The sequence below is a fragment of the Nycticebus coucang genome, chromosome 3 (genome assembly GCF_027406575.1).
Source record: "Nycticebus coucang isolate mNycCou1 chromosome 3, mNycCou1.pri, whole genome shotgun sequence".
Lineage (NCBI taxonomy): Eukaryota > Metazoa > Chordata > Mammalia > Primates > Lorisidae > Nycticebus > Nycticebus coucang.
Window position 1 is genome coordinate 76,704,369 of NC_069782.1, and position 15,679 is coordinate 76,720,047.

Genomic DNA, 15,679 nt, shown 5'->3' on the forward strand with positions numbered 1-15,679 from the left:
GTTCACAACAGTGGGCTACTAGTAGAACTGGGTCTCAGAACCCAGGTCTCTCAGACTCCAGCTCAGAGATTTTCCTCCTCAGCACAGTGTCCTGGGGCCTCAGAATAGGACCAGATGGGTCTGCACGAGAGATGAGGCATCCTAGAAAAGGTAGGAGTCTACTGTCAGGAGCCTGGGGCAGGCAGGGCCAGCTCTGGCCCCCCACACCAACTTGCTGGGAAATAAGCATACCAGGGTTCTTGGTGAAGTGGCTGTGGCCACATTCCTGTCAACAGATAAGGGTGGGAATAGAAAACTAGAGGATGTGGGGACAAGGGTAGGCTAGGAGGAAACAGCTGAGTAAGGTCAGGCTGGGCTCGCTCTCAGCTTCTCCAGAGCAGTCAGCTCCACACCTCACGCTTCTCACGGGAGAAAGAGGTGCAGTCACTGCACAACCATTTCTGCCCTCCTTTTGCCAAGGTCCAGACATTGTCACGTCGCCATCAGCAGTATGCCCACTTCCAAGCTGGTGGTGGTAGCTGTGTCCAGCAAAATTGGCTGGGGAGGCTGGAAGCTGCTGCAGCTATGGTACCCGGCTGGTGAGGGGACCGCAGGGAAGGGATTACTGCAAAGGGTACACGATTGCTATATTTGAAAGTATTACTTTGCATATGGGTATCATTATTGCTTTTTAGAGTTACACTTTAAAAACATTAGCCTTAATTAAAAGAATTTAAAACATTTATATAGGTGCGAAATTAGTATTATCCATGTAAATGTGCATCCTTATTTTTCCCTTGAAAATTTGGACAAAAAAGTGCACATTATATATGGCAAAATATGGAGTAATTAGAAGAAAAGACCTCTGCTCTCAGGGAACAGACACTGGAGCACCTTGGTCAACAATCACTTGAGCTTATCTCTTACAATTTAGGTGCACAACGCTGCTCAGAATGGCTAGTTATGTAGACAGGGGCTAATACTTGAGCATTTTGCCTTAATCAGCTAAGCCTAATTCCAAACTAAAGCCCTGAGGAAAAAGATGTTACTAAGATGTCCTTGTAACTGCACCACTACTAGCTATTCATGTTACTTGAATGCTATGAAGCCAACAGCAGTCCTTTGCTCTGCTTCAAAAAAGGACAGGCTTTTGAAGTGTGGTAAACTGAGTTCCTCATATGCAAACATGAAAAACGCACAAACTCAGCATCAGGCTAACCACATGAGTGGGGTGTAGTTTATCCCCATTGCAAACTGGTAGGAAAGATAGGAAATATTCCAAAATGCAGCAAGCAGCAAGAGTTGGCAGGGGTGCCTGCTGTCATGATAAGGGCAGTCTGTGACAGTGACTCAAGACGAGGACACATCCTTGGTGTCCTACCACAGACCCATATCTCTTCACACTGCTTTTGCTGACAAAAGTTCTACTCCTAGAACTTCCTTTATTCCAAAATTTCCATCTTCTTTTTTTTTTTTTTATTAAATCATAGCTGTGTACATTAATGTGATCATGGGGCACCATACACTGGTTTTATAACTGGTTTTGACACATTTTCATCACACTGGTTAACGTAGCCGTCCTGGCATTTTCTTAGTTATTGTGTTAAGACATTTATATTCTACATTTACTAAGTTTCACATGTACCCTTGTGAGATGAACCGCAGGGGTAATCCCACCAATCACCCTCCCTCCGCCCATCCTCCCCCCTCCCTCTCCCCCTTCCCCACATTCTTAGGTTATAGCTTAGAAAGATTTCTCTCTAGAGACTCAGACTTGCGAACCACAAGCCACTCACCATCCTTCCCGCTGGCCTGCCATGCCTCCTCTATCATGGTGGATGTCACAAGCTAAGTCAGAACCCCCCTGCTCCAACCACCACCATCCGTCAGCCACAGGCGCTGCCCACATTGCCACCATCCATCTCTGCAGTACCTGCTCACTTCCCTTACCCCCAGCACCACTTCCTTAGTTCAGGATCTCGTCACCCAGACTGGTTCATGAGCCTTCTCAGCGTCCCCTTCCCTGATCCCTCTCACCAAACTGATTCTCTAAACAGCATGGTGGCCCCACTAAAACAGAATTCCAACTATGTACAACCTGCTGCCCACACCCTCATGGCTGTCTCACTGAGCTTGGCATCAATGAGGCCGCTCCAGCCTTGTCTCACCACTCCCCACCTGCACACCTCACATCCTACTCACATAAGGAGTTCTTTTTAGTACTTCAAGCATACCGAGTGCTCTTCTCCTCTACCGGAAGTGTTCCATTGCACTGTTCTCTCTGTGCTGAACACTGTCCTTCTCTATCTCTACTTAATTCCTATTTCTATTTAAGGACTCAGGTCTGATACCCCTTCCTCCAGATACCTTCCCTGTCATCACAAGACTAGGTGAGGGCACTTGCCACACTGAACTGTTTAATTGCCTGTTTTCCCTCCCCACTACAGCAAGAAGCAAGTGCTAAGGAGCCCGAGATGAAGCCTCCTGCAGCAGTACAGGTGAAGAGGGCCGGGTTACAGAGAAAGCACACATCCTGGGGGAGAATTAGGCATAGATGTTAGGCCACATTTATGCTTTGATACCCGACTCAGAACCCACCAGGTAATAGGTGCTTAAATATTTGTTCAAAGATTTACCAAATAACAAAGTAAAGACATAAGGAAGCAAACACAACAGCAACTGAACTGAACTCAATATAGACTTATTAAATGAAGCTAGAATGTAGATGTGGGCAGAGGGAGTGGCAATGGGTGAGGTCACTGGGAGGACATGTGGTTTAAAAAGATATGGCCCAGTGGCTGGCTTGAATAGCCTGCAAAAAGCAAGTGAACAAAGAACAGGGGAGTGGAAGTTGGGTCGAATACCAATGCTGCCATCTCCAACCAGAGAACCTTGGGCAACTAACGCTTTCTGTGGTTTGTCTATAAAAGTGAGGACAACAATGACAGTGTATGCTTCTCAGCACTCATATGAGGAGTAAATGAATTAATATTTGTGAAGGCATCAGAAGAACAGTTTCTTGCACACAGCAAATATTATATAATCATCAGCTATGTTAAATTAAATAACACAGCTTTTTTGCAACGGGTTTGCCTCCAGAACACAGGTGTTGCAAAAACCACCCATACAATCCAAAATGGGGAAGGAAAGGACTCATATCATCATCGTTGTCATTGGACACGTAGATTCGGGCAAGTCGACCACTACTGGCCATCTGATTTACAAATGTGGTGGCATTGACAAGAGAACCATTGAAAAATTTGAGAAGGAGGCTGCTGAGATGGGAAAGGGCCTCTTCAAGTACGCCTGGGTCTTGGATAACTGAAGGCTGAATGTGAGCGTGGTATCAGCATTGATATCTCCCTGTGGAAATTTGAGACCAGCAAATACTGTTACTATCATTGATGCCCCAGGACACAGAGACTTTATCAAAAACATGATTACAAAAAAAAAACATGATCATAGGCACATCTCAGGCTGACTGTGCTGTCCTGATTGTTGCTGCTGGTGTTGGTGAATTTGAAGCTGGTATCTCAAAGAATGGGCAGACCGTGGGCATGCCCTTCTGGTGTGAAACAACTAATTGCTAGGTGTGAAACAACTAATTGTTGGTGTTAACAAGATGGATTCCACTGAGACACCCTACAGCCAGAAGAGAAAGGAAGAAATCGTTAAAGAAGTCAGCACTTACATTAAGAAAATTGGCTACAACCCTGACACAGTAGCATTCATGCCAATTTCTGGTTGGAATGGTGACAACATGTTGGCGCCAAGTGCAAACATGCCTTGGTTCAAGGGATGGAAAGTCACCCGGAAGGATGGCAATGCCAGTGGAACCACGCTACTTGAAGCTCTGGATTGCATTCTGCCACCAACTCGTCCAACTGACAAGCCCTTGCATCTGCCTCTGCAGGATGTCTACAAAATTGGTAGTATTGGTACTGTCCCTGTGGGCCGAGTAAGACTGGTGTTCTCAAACCTGGCATGGTGGTCACCTTTGCTCCAGTTAATGTTAAAACTGAAGTAAAGTCTGTTGAAATGCACCATGAAGCTTTGAGTGAAGCTCTTCCAGGAGACAACGTGGGCTTCAACGTCAAGAATGTGTCTGTCAAAAATGTTCATTGTGGCAATGTTGCTGGTGATAGCAAAAATGACCCACCGATGGAAGCAGCTGGCTTCACTGCTCAGGTGATTATCCTGAACCATCCAGGCCAAATTAGTGCTGGCTACGCTCCTGTACCAGATTGTCACACAGCTCACATTGCCTGCAAGTTTGCTGAGCTGAAGGAAAAGACTGACCACTGCTCTGGTAAGAAGCTGGAAGATGGCCCTAAATTCCTGAAATCTGGTGACGCCGCCATCATCGATATGGTTCCTGGCAAACCCATGTCTGTTGAGAGCTTCTCAGATTATCCTTCTCTGGGTCATTTCATTGTTCGTGACATGAGACAGACAGCTGCTGCGGGTGTCATCAAAGCCGTGAACAAGAAGGCTGCTGGAGCTGGCAAGGTCACCAAGTCTGCCCAGAAAGCTCAGAAGGCTAAATGAATATTATCTCTAATACCTGCCACCCCAGTCTTAATCAGTGGTGGAAGAATGGTCTCAGAACTGTTAGTTTCAATTGGCCATTTAAGTTTAATAGTAAAAAGACTGGTTAATGACAACAATGCATCGTAAAACCTTCAGAAGGAAAGGAGAATGTTTTGTGGACCATTTGTTTCTTTTTGTGTGGCAGTTTTAAGTTATTAGTTTTTAAAATCAGTACTTTTTACATGACCAAAAATCTGTCACAGAATTTTGAGACCCATTAAAACAAAGTTCAATGAGAAAAAAAATAAATAAATTAATTAATTAACACAAATCCTCAGTATAGCTTCACCTATTTAAATGGCATAAAAATGGCCATGTGTGAAGAATTAACAAAATAACTGTCTACTTCTATTTATATGGAAGGTGACACAGAGAGGTGTCAAGTATATTTACCATAAAATGGGTAGATGGATTTGTAAAGAATTTTCACGTCTAGAATACTAGGGAATTTTTACAACAGATTTTTGTATGCATATATTCACACAATTCATGGTAGTACACTGGAGAAACTGGAACTTCAGAGCTGCTCCCTAAAAATACTACACCCCACTTCCATCTCCAAACACATACAAAATAATGCTTTAACAGACAGCCAAGCTCAAAAGCAAACAAAAAAATTTCCACATGTGAAAACAAAAAAATAAATGAAGTAAAAATTTTACAGTCAAAGAGTTAAGAGGCTATGGCTAAATGGTAAGAGAAAATTTAACTGTATGTTCACAAACATTATCAATCAGCTTGACCTTACTTGACACTTAAAGAACATTCCATCCAATGACAGAATACACATCTTCTAAAGTACACAGGGAACATTTACCAAAAGAGAGCATATTCTGCACCATGAAACAAGCCTTGATACATTTAAAAGGATTTAAGTAATTGGAAATGTATTCTGAGTCAGGTGTGGTAGCACACACCTACTGTTCCAGCTATTTAGAAAGCTAAAACAGAAGGACTGCTTGAGCTCAGGAATTTAACCTGGGCAACAAAGCAAGACCCAATCTCTTAAAAAATATTTATATACATAACCCCCAATGCTAAAAAAATGTGTTTTCAGATCAAGATGAAATCAAATTAGATATCTATTAACAGCAAGATTTCTGGAAAGTCCCAAGATTTTGAAAATTAAATAGCACACTTAAAATAAGTCACATATCAAAGAAGAAATCAAAATGGAAATTAGAAAATATTTTGAATTGAATGAAAATGAAACTCAACATAACAGAATTTTGTGGGATGCCACTAAAGCAGAACTTGGGAAATTTACAATCACACCACCTATGTTAGAAAATGAGAAAGTTTTCAAATAAGTAACCTTGACTTCTACCTTAAGAATCTAGAAAAAGAAGAAAGCAAATTAAACTCAAAAGGAACAAAGGGCTCAGCATCTGTAGCTCAAGCAGCTAAGGCGCCAGCCACTTAGACCAGAGCTGGCGCCAGCCACTTAGACCAAATCTAGCCTAGGCTTGCCAAACAATACGACAACTGCAAGCAAAAAATAGCCAGGCGTTGTGGCAGGCGCCTGTAGTCCCAGCTACTTGGGAGGCTGAGGCAAAAGAATGGCTTAAGCTCAGGGGAGTTGGAGGTTGCTGTGAGCTGTGACACCACAGCACTCTACCCAGGGTGATAGCTTGATAGGTCTCAAAAAAAATGAAAAATAAAAAAAAAGGAACAAAGGAGGAGAAATAATAAATATCAAAGCAGAAAGCAATGAAATAAAAAGCAATGACAAGAGAGAAAAAGCTATGAAACAAAATGGTGGTTCTTGAGAAGATCAATAAAATTGAACCCTTGGCCTAATGATCAAGAACAAAGACAAAACATAAATTATCAGTATCAGGAATGAAAGTGGTAACATCACTACAGATCACAACAATATTAAAAGGATAATAAGGGGGAGGCACCTGTGGCTCAGTGGGTAGGGCACCGGCCCCATATACCAAGTGTGGTAGGTTCAAACCCAGCCCTGGCCAAACTGCAACAAAAAAATAGCCAGGCGTTGCGATGGGTGCCTGTAGTCCCAGCTACTCAGGAGGCTGAGGCAAGAGAATAACCGAAGCCCAAGAGCTGGACATTGCTGTGAGTGTGATGCCAGGGCACTCTACTAAGGGTGACAAAGTGAGACTCTGTCTCAAAAAAAAGGATAATAATGAACATTATAAACAACTTTATACCAAAAAATTAAACAATGAAACAGACTAATTTCATGAATGACACAAACTATTCAAGTTCATTTAGAAAGAAATAGATAACCTGTGTAGCCTTTTATTAAAGACATTAAAATTATAATTTAAAACTTTCTCCCATGAATCCCAAACAATAAAAAATAAATAAATAAAAATAAAAAAGCCTGGGGCACTGGAGCTTGAGCTGGGAGTCACTGCTCCAGCCCCTCCCCGTACTTCTCAGCAAGTCCTCCCACTCCCGCTGCTGGGGATGGGGACCCTGCTCCCCTGGTCACACCAAACACAGCCCAGGTCTCCACAAGCTGCACACACAGCTTACCCCTTGACCTCGGCTGACCTGAGGGGAGGAAAAAAGAAATTTTCTCCCTCCACCCCAAAATTCTAAGCCCAGTTGGCTTCACTGGTTAATTCTATCAAAACGTAAAAAAGTGTTCGGCATCTATAGCTCAAGAAGCTAAGGTGCCAGCCACATACACCAGAGATGGCAGGTTCGAATCCAGCCCTGGCCTGCCAAACAACAATGACAATGACAACAACAACAACAAAAAAAAAAAAAATAGCCGGACGTTGTGGCGGTCACCTGTAGTCCCAGCTACTTGGGAGGCTGAGGCAAGAGAATCGCTTAAGCCCAGGAGTTGGAGGTTGCTGTGAGCTGTGACACCACGGCATTCTACCCAGGGCCACAGCTTGAGGCTCTGTCTCAAAAAAAAAAAAACATAAAGAAGATATGGTGAACCTCCTGGGTGAATGACTCAACTATAATTTGGACTTTACCTTACAAACACAAACAATGTGACCAAATCATATGTACCCTCATATTAATCCAAAATTAAAAAAAAAAAAAACAGGAGAAATAATACCAATGCTATATAAATTCTCCCAAAATACTGGAGAGGATGAGGAGATAACTCTCTAATTATTAGGGGTGTGCTCAAAACAAGGGGCCTAAAGAATGGCTCCTTGTTCATAACACCCAACAGGAATCTGGGATCATTATGATGAGGGGCACAAAACGTGTGGCCTCCCTACAAACAAATTTCCTACATGTGAATAAAAAACAATTATAAAATGTATGTGGTGGATGTATGAGTTGATCACTATATAATTCTTTTAACAATCAACTGTATTGGGCGGCACCTATGGCTCAGTCGGTAGGGTGCCGGCCCCATATACCGAGGGTAGGGGGTTCAAACCCGGCCCCGGCCAAACTGCAACCAAAAAATAGCTGGGTGTTGTGGCGGGTGCCTGTAGTCCCAGCTACTGGGGAGGATGAGGCAAGAGAATCGCCTTAAGCCCAGGAGTTGGAGGTTGCTGTGAGCTGTGTGAGGCCACGGCACTCTACCGAGGGCCATAAAGTGAGACTCTGTCTCTACAAAAAAAAAAAAACAAAAACAATCAACTGTATTGTATATGTTTAAGAAATTGCCTAATAAAATACTGGAAAATTTTTTTTAATTATCTAATTATTGAATAACAACAACATTCTCTTTAAAAAACTGTGAATTGGTATTCTTTATAAACACAGATACAAAACTCCTAAACAAAATTTAGCAATTCCAATCCAACAGCATATAAAAAAAGACGATGCATTATAACTAAGAATAGGTTAATACCAAGAATGCAGGATGGGTTTATTATTTCAAAAATAAATCAATGTACCTCACTATATAAAGAAACAAAAATAAAATAAATAAAAACTATATGATATGGCTGGGCACCCAGAGCACAGTGGTTACAGCGCCAGCCACATACACCGAGGCGGGGGATTCAAACCCAGCCCGGGCTAACTAAACAACAATGACAACTGCAGCAGAAAATAGCCAGGCATTTTGTCAGGCGCCTGTTGTCCTAGCTACTTGGGAGGCTGAGGCAAGAGAATCGCTTAAGCCCAAGAGTTAGAGGTTGCTGTGAGCTATGACACCATGGCACTCTATCAAGGCAACATAGTGAGACTGTCTCAAAAAAAAAAAAAAAAACTATATGATAATCCCTAAAGCCAGAGACCTGTAAAAACTCTCTACAAGTAATGACTGCATTCAAACCTCTGCACCAAGATGTTTGAACAAACACCAGCAGTTTCTAACAGCGCAAGCCTATATCCCTTGGATGATGACTCCAATCTCCTTAAAATCCTGCCTAGAAAAACCCAAAGCTGCCAAAAGTTTTACTGTTTGTTACAGCCAACACTTGAAGATAGAGAGCCCCCGTCTTCCACTTTCTGTGAGAGAGAGCCCAACTGTGATAAGCTCCAATTAGCAAATCCAAATGGCCTAATCAGGTTCACCCTTCCCACTTTTTAAGTTTCTACTTTCCTTATCCCTCCCTACTCTCTCATTTTCCCTTTAAAATGCTCAGCCACTTCCGCGCTAATTGAAGTTGAGTTCAGTTCACCTTGGACTCTCTTCTCTACTGTAACAGTTATTACTGGTTAAAATCTAGTGCTTTAACTAATATACAGCTAAATCTTTCAGAAAAAGCATCTGACAAACTCCACCATCCATGCCTCATCAAAACTCTCAGCAAACTATGAACAAAAAGGAACACCCTCAACCTGATAAAGAGCATCTACAAAAAACATAGTTAACATATTTAATATTGAAAGAATGAATGCTTTTCTCCTAAGATCAAGAATGATATAAGCATGTCTATTCTCATCACTTTTATTTAATACAGTAATGAAGGTTTTCTACCAGGCAAGAGGGAGTAGGGGGTAGGAGACAGAGGTAAGTGGGCATTTAGATAGAAAAGGGCAGTGTAACCACAGCAGAAAATTCAATCGAATCTACAAAAACCTACCAAAGGCTGGTAGGGTAGCTCACGCCTGTACCTGCAGCATCTAAGAAGCCACTCTGTGGAAGTGGAAGGATCACCTGAGCGCAAGAGTTTGAGACGAGCCTGAATAAGAGCAACACTTTGGCTCTACTAAAAACAGAAAAAAGTAGCTGGGCATGGTGGCCTGTGCCTGCACTCCCAGCTGCTGACGAGGCTGAGGCAAGAGGATAGGACTGCTTGAGCCCAGGAGCATGTGGCTGCAGGGGCAACAGAGCAAGACTCTATCCAAAAAAATTTTTAAAGCTACCAGAACTAATAAGTGAATTTGGGAAAACTACAGGGCAGAAGATCAATATAAATAAATCAATTTTATTTCTATGTAGTAACAACAAACAACAGGAAATTAAAATTTTCAAACAGTACCATTTGCTACGGCATCAAAAATATAAAAACCAACAAAAGGTATATAAGACCTTTACACTAAAATCTACAAATAATGCTGAAATTAAATAAAATTTAAAGAGGAGATACACCTTGTTTGTAAGTCAAGACTCAATACTGCTCATACTGTAACAACTTCAATTCTCCCCCAAATTAAACTATTAGATTTAATATCCAGTAAAAAGCTTGGTGGGCTTTTTTTAAACAAATAGACTATTTGATTCTTAAATTCATACAGAAATGCAAAAAAAAAAAAACTAAAATAGGCAAAACAAGTTTGAAAATGAAGAATCTTGACTTCTAAGATTATTATAAAGCCAGAGTATTCAGAACAATGTGGTCCTGGTATAAAGAAAGGCAAGTAAATCAATAAATAAACACATATAGATGCATACCTGACTGGTGAGGCAATGGAGAAAAGTCTGTTCAATAAATGTTTCTGGGACAACTGAATATACATATATAAAAAACAATAGTTGTATACATATCTCACACAGTACACCAAAATTCACTTAAAACAGATCATAAACATATGTGTAAAACCAAAGCTATAAAACTTCTAGGAGAAAACGCAGAAGGCATCATTTGCAACTTTAGATTAGACCAAGATTCCTTAATAGACACCAAAAGTACAATGCATAAAAGAAAAACATGGATAAATTTGATGTCACCAAAACTTAAAACTTCTGGTCTTCAAAAAGACACTGGCAGGAGAATGAAAAGACAATCCAGATGCTGGGAGAAAACACTTGATAAAGGACTTGCATCTAGAATACTAGCAGGGGTCCTCAAACTTTTTAAACAGGGGGCCAGTTCACTGTCCCTCAGACCGTTGGAGGGCCGGACAATAGTTTAAAAAAACTATGAACAAATTCCTACGCACACTGCATATATCTTATTTTGAAGTAAAAAAACAAAACAGCAACAAATACAATCACACCGCCACATGTGGCCTGTGGGCCATAGTTTGAGGACCCAAGCGGATGCTCAGAACACAACAATTAAGAAAACATACTGCTAAATTTTTTAAATGAACTAAAGATTTGAATAGATGCATCAACAAAAAAATATATAGATGTTAAATAAACACATGTAAAGATATTCAACATCATTACTCATGAGGGAAATGTGATTTAAAACCACAACCAAACACTAGTATACAACTCTTAGAATGGCTACAACTTGAAAGATTAATCATACCAAGTATCAAGTGAAGATACAGGGAGCTCCATACTTGGGGTAGGAATGTAAAATGGTACAATCACTTTAGAAAATAGTTAAGTAGTTTCTTTAAAAGTTAAATATACTTCTACCATATGATTCCACTCTTGGGTATTCACCCAAGGGAAAGGAAATAAAGGGCTTATACACGGATGTTCACAGCAGCCTTATTTGTAATAGTCAAAAACTGGAAACAACCCAAATGTCCACCAACAAACTGGATAAAAAAATTGTGGTATAGCCATATAATGGATGCTACTCAGCAAGAAAAAAGCAAACTATGGATACACACAACAACTTGGATGAATCTGAAAAGAATTAAGCTATGTGAAAGAAGCCAGACCAAGAAGAGTATGTAATATATAACTCCATTTATATAAAAGTCCAGAAAATGCAAACTAATCTAGATAAAGAGATCAATGATTGTTTGAGAAGGGAGATGAAGAGAGTTATCACCCAATTCTATTTACCCAACATTTACTAAGTGCTCTAGAACACAAGGAAGAGGGGCAGGACAAGGAACAAGGGGGCATGAGGGACTGTGAGGACAGATACACATGTTCACCATCTGTTTTGTGGTGGTGGTGGTTGTTTTTAAGACAGAGACTCACTCTGTCATACAGGCTGGAGTACAGTGGCATAATCATAGTTCAATGCAGTCTCTAACTTCTGGGCTTAAGCAATCCTACCTAAGCATTCCTATAGTTGTTGGGACTGCAGGTGTAGGCCACCATGCCCAGCTAATTTTTTTTTATGGTTTTGCGGAGACAGGGTCTCGCTGTGTTGCTCAGGCTGGTCTCAAACTTCTGGCCTCAATCAGTCCTCCTGACTCAGCCTCCTAAAGTACTAGAATTACAGGTGTGCAACACCATGCCTCACCAGATATGGTCATAATCTTGGTGATTTCATGTATGTATACATTTGTCAGAACTTTTCTGATTATATGCTTTATTTACATGCTATTCATTGTACATTAATTACACCTCAACAAAGCTACTTAAAAGCAAAAATAAATAAAAATAAAAAAATCTCAAAAAATGTAAAGGGAGCTATTGAATCACAAGACAAAGAGCAAGTCCAGATGAGAAATTACTCAAAAAACAATCAGAATGACAACATATCAATTAAGAACCCCCTTACACACAGGAAGAAGCAAAAAAAAAAATAATAAAAAGTTAGCAAAACAGGACAATCTGGAAATGGCCAGTCCCAAAGGACCCAAATGCAGAACTCAGAGGAAGAATCCAATAGCCTAGAGAACACAGAGATTTAGCTCTAGGAGAAATCTCCAAGAGAACCAGAGTAACAGAGTTCATCACTAAAGGTAGAAGAGAAGGTTTCAGAATTCAAATAAAACTAAAATGTTCAAAAATCACCCACAAGAACCAAAAAACCCACTAACAATACCAAGACACTGGTAACTCCTTAAAACTGTAAGAAAAACAGAAATATTCCCCATGAAAACTAGAATTAAAGAATGTAGTTCTTTTGAAAGAATACACATAACCATCAAATGTGGTTTCTAAATGCAGACTAGAGTCTGGGGGACAATGGATAAATACCTGTGAAACTATAAGGAAGAAAAAAAACTTCAATTTACCTAATTCATAAGTGACATCAACAAAAACCCTTCTATGGGTTACAAAATATTCTTCATCTCCACAGTGTAATGTCCCCATACCACTCAAATGGCACTCACTGAGTCATCAATTCTACTAACTACTATGTAAAAGTCATTAACTCGCTGTACAAGAATTGTAACTGTGGGCTTCTGGGATGGGTGCTGTTGAGGATCATGCATTTGACATGCACAGGTGACACTGTCCGAGTCAACAATGGGTTATTTGGTTCTGTGTGAACTGTAAGGGCTCTCTCTTCTCACAGCACATAGAAAGAGTAACACTGTTAGTAATGTAACCAACTGTCTTATGCTATCCCTGAATCAGTGGGATAATTTTTCACCTCTGCAGTTGAGAATGTGGGTAATGGGATGAAAGGAAAGGGCCTCTGCACAGCTTCTCTTACGGTCTGTCTTCATCTCCCAAGCACAGGAGGATCAGATATTATCCCAAAAGATTCTGAGGTGAACCTGTGCCATGGAAACTCAATAAAGAAAAATGCTTCGCTGGACAAATACTTACCTTTCAAACCAATCTTGACAGCACATTTCAGGCCGTAGAAACTTACAACCACCTTTTTTAGCACTGCCAGCTGCTGCTAAAGCTCTCACAGGGCCTGCAAGCTCTTATCTTCTTAGCTGCTCTTCCACCAGAGCCACCTCACCTTGTCTTGGTGCCACAATGTCCTGATCTGTCCCACTACCCCTGGACATTCAACCTACCCCCCATACTAAGGACAGAGCAGTGTCTCTTTCTTCCCAATCTCATTCAAAACCCCAATCCTACAACTACAGTCGATTAATACTATTCAAGCCTTAAAAATCCCATCAAACAGATCATTTTGTAAGTATTTACTGAATACCATCAAACAGATCATTCTGTAAGTATTTACTGAATACCTACCTACAATGAATCTTCAGTAGGGTCCATATCAAAAAGAATCTTCCTGCCTGGCCTAAAGTGTTGAAAATCTTTCTTTCTCTGTTCCAAACGAGTCTGGATAACTTTCTCATATACTACTAAAGACTAAATGTTTATGTTCCCCTCAAAATTCACATCAGAATCCTACTACAATGCAACGATATTCAGAGATGGGGCCTCTGGGAGGTAATTAGGACACAGGAGTGGAGCCTCCATGATGGGATTAGCACTTCTATATAAAGAGTCACCACAGAGTCTGCTTCCTCTCTCTCCCCTCGACATGTGAGGACACAGCAAGAAGGCAGCTGTTCACTAGTCTCACCAGAATCCAACCATGCTGGCCCTCTGATCTCAGACTTCCAGCCTTCAGAACATCAAGAAATACATGTCTGCCATTTAAACTATCCAGTTTAAAGTAATTTTGTTGCAGCAACTGGAGCAGATGAATATGCACACCAAGAAATTCCAGCCACGTCATATCCAAATAGAGAACTGGCAGCCTCAGTTTGGTACAGGCAAGCACCTTAGGCTAAGGTTGTGTTTATACTTAAAATTCCATTTGGGCTAAGAAGGTTACAAGAAAAGACTATTAATTTAAAGGAATCTTTCATTGGTAGAAAGAATATGGAAAAGGTATTTTGAGGTATTCTCACACCCCCAGCAAGTTGAGGAAAAACTAAAATACTGAAAACAATACTGCCCCCACAAATCATCTACTCCACCACTCCCCACAGTTGGCATTTCAATGCTGGCCACACTTCTCCTAAAGCTCAGTAAAACAGAACAGGTGCAGGCTGACAACAAAAATAACTTCAAAAAAAAAAAAAGAGAGACCATAAAGTAAGAACACGGCCACTTCCTTTAATTTATATGTAACTTTTCATTTTCTGTAGTCCGTGTACTTTAAGAGCTATATTTATTTTTTTTAATTCTTTATGCAATAGTGGAAAAACTGGTATCCCATCAACTACTATTATTCTAATTCAAATGAAACTCATTAATTCTTGATTAAATAAGGAGTTTTATAGACTTGGGTAAAGACTGTTTAACCATAAAATAGGAGTGCTACAAGAACTAATCAGCAAATGTTTGTGAAACACCCTGTAAACGCAAGGAAGAAAGCATGGAGTCACTCCTTACTACTCCCTATCCCTTCCCACATGCAATGATCAAGCCCAGTGGAATAATAAACTGAAGTATCTCCCCATCTCTATTACCCCTATTCTAGACTGGCTTGTGGGCCAAATCTGCCACCTGTTTTTAAAAACAAAATTGAACTGGAACACAGTCATGTCCAGACATTTATATATGATCTTGGGATGTTTTCATGCAATGGTGGATCTGAATAGCTCTGATTGCCTGGCCCACAAAGTTTTAAATATTATCTGACCCTTTACAGAAAAAGTTTGCCAAACCTGAACTAAGGACATTATTAAATAATCCTCTAACTAGTTTCCCTACCACTCATTCAATTCAATCCCTAAACTGCAACCTGACATTTTAAGAACAAAAATCTAATCATTCTCCTGAAATGATTAATTCAAACTTCTTAAGGGAGCTTCCTGCTATCTCTTCTAACCTCCTATTTTGCCACTATCAAATTAAACCTTCATGTTCAAGTTATTCTATCTTAGCTCCTCAAATTTACCTTGCTGTAACCTTTAGGCCTTCCTCATGTAGTATTTCTCTACCTGGAACACTACCTTCTTCCTTTTTCCTAGCTAGCACTAGGTCACCATTCCAGTTCTCTATGTAAATGCCATTTTCTCCAGAAGTATTTCTTGACCTCTTGGGCAAGAATTAGGTGGCTCTGAACTTCCTCCATCATTGACCTTACTATATTCTAATGTGTATTTAATTGTCAAGCCAGATCACAAGCCATAAGAGGACAGAGACAGGCTCTGCAGTGTTAACTATGATACCCCTTCTACGAAGCAGAATGCTCACAAA

The 15,679-nt window shown here is 40.6% G+C and overlaps 1 protein-coding gene, 1 non-coding gene and 1 pseudogene across 12 annotated transcripts in view; 2 read left to right on the forward strand and 1 right to left on the reverse strand.

Annotated features, from left to right (window-relative positions):
• MARCHF8 (membrane associated ring-CH-type finger 8) overlaps positions 1-15,679 on the reverse strand; it is a 162,113-nt gene that overhangs the window by 82,204 nt on the left and 64,230 nt on the right. The window lies entirely within an intron of this gene.
• LOC128580506 (elongation factor 1-alpha 1-like) overlaps positions 3,090-15,679 on the forward strand; it is a 143,292-nt pseudogene continuing 130,702 nt past the window's right edge.
• Positions 7,678-7,803, forward strand: LOC128582930 (small nucleolar RNA SNORA11). The gene has a single exon (XR_008379341.1). It is a non-coding gene; the product is annotated as a small nucleolar RNA SNORA11 (small nucleolar RNA).